The following is a 2,198-nucleotide window of genomic DNA, read 5'->3' on the forward strand; positions in this document are numbered from 1 at the left end:
TGTTCCGAGGGTTTGCCTGAAACGTGTAGCTCGGTCGTCTGGAGAGGCCCGAGGTGGAGGTTCGGTAACCTGAGCTAGGTATGCAGAACGGTTGGTGGTTGTACCTGCAATGACACTCCGATGCTTAAGTTAGCATGGGTCCAAGCAGATATATGTGTAGATTTGGAATGAATGCCATACCTGGATGCTCCAGTGTATTTATAGTGGTTGGCAGTGATCTTCCCTGGATAAGATATCTTTATCTTATCTTATCTTTGGGAGTTTATCTCTATCTTTGTGGAACCGCCTTTTCCAGGCCTTTTTGGCCTTTAGGTTTGGGCTGCGTTCCTTTTGATGGGCCTTCCTTGCTCTTTGTCCGAGGTCCGACCTTTGTTGTGAGCTTTAGGACAAGGTCGGACCTCTTGCGGATTTACCGAGTTGGAGGACCCCGGTCAGGGTATGAACAGAAGTAATGGCAGTAGAGTTAAGGTTGAAGGTAAAGGGTGTGGGTAATTTGAAAATTTTATTAAAAATTCAACAAAATTAGAATTTGAATGTTTTTGTCATATAAAACCCATCTTTCATAGATATAACATTAGTATTCATACCTTGGACCAAGCTATACTACCCGGGTTGGACGACGTCAAAGCAACAGACCTCTTAAAAAAGTTGGCTCATCACCGATCTCTTCCTAAAGAGCTCAGCCAAATCTCCATAAAGGCCCAAGCAGGCCCAAAGCTGAGGATTACGGCCCCTCTAAAGGCGGCTAGCCAGAAAGATAAGGTGACCCCACCAACAAAAGATAAGATAAGATAACAAACTTATCTCAAAGGAATATCATCAAACACTACTATAAATACACTGGAGCACCCAGGTATAACTCATACTATGATTCTACAAAAAAAAAACCTGCCTAAAGCCCGTGCTAACTTAAGCATCGGAGTCTCTTGCAGGTACCACAACCCTCTGGTGAACGAGGATCAGCAGCATCCCAAGATCACACAAGTCAGACATGACAACTCCGGCCATAACAGAAGAGCTCACCCGAGATCGACCTACAGTTTCAGGTAACCCTTGAAACATTGCGCTGTTGCCGGGGAACCTAGAAGTCATCCCACCATCATGGCAGAAATCCTGACAATGATCATAACTCTGGTTTGGAAGATAGAACACCACTTAAGAATACAGATGCCACATCAAAGGACACATCTCAATCCAAGGGAGACAAGCAAATCCCAAACACGGAAATCTTAGATGCCATCCGTGAACAGCAGATCGCCTTAAACAGCTCGAACAAGAGGCCGAACATCAGCGAGAGGCCGAGAGGGACCTTCGAAGGGAAACAAGAAAGCGTCGAGAGCTAAAAGACAAGCTCCTTAAGCTCGAAGCCGACCTCAAAACGAAGACCACTCGATCTAATCGCGAAGATAGCCCTCATGAGGACCAGGATCTGTTCACAAAGAAAATCATGAAAGCTAAAGTCCCAATGAATTTAAAAGCCCCCGACATGACCCTGTACAACGGTACGTCAGATCCAAGCCATCATCTCAACAATTTTAGAAGTCGGATGTATCTCACGGATGCCTCAGATGCAATCCATTGCAAAGCCTTCCCGACTACCTTGACCAAGACGGCAATAAAGTGGTTTGACAGCTTGCCGCTAAGGTCGATTGCAAGCTTCGATGACCTTGCCAAAATATTCCTAGCTAGGTTTTCCATCCAGAAGGACAAGGCCAAGCACGCTCCAAGCCTTCTAGGAATTAAGTAAGGAGATCAGGAAAGCCTCCACAGTTACATGGAGAGATTTAATAAAGCACGCCTTGACATATAGAATCTCTCTACAGAAGCAGCAATTATGGGACTTATCAATGGTCTACAGGAAGGACCCTTTAGCCACTCTATATCCAAAAAACACCCAACATCTTTGAACAAAGTACAAGAGCGGGTGAAAAATTACATCAATATGGAGGAGAACTCTTGATTGGGAGAAGTCTCAAAATCCGGATTCTCCTACCCACCTCGGGATAAGGATAAAGAGTCCAGGAAAAAAGAAGACCAACTCACTGAGAAACCTAGAAAGTACCACAACTACACCCCTCTCCGGGTGTCCCTTGTGGATGTCTACTGAGAGATATGCAACAAGGAGAAGATCCCACCCCCTCGTCCGATTAAGCACAAAAGGGGAGGAAGTCGGACAGAGTATTGTGAATACCACCGAA

Source organism: Arachis duranensis, chromosome 10 (assembly GCF_000817695.3).
Source record: "Arachis duranensis cultivar V14167 chromosome 10, aradu.V14167.gnm2.J7QH, whole genome shotgun sequence".
Taxonomy (NCBI): domain Eukaryota; kingdom Viridiplantae; phylum Streptophyta; class Magnoliopsida; order Fabales; family Fabaceae; genus Arachis; species Arachis duranensis.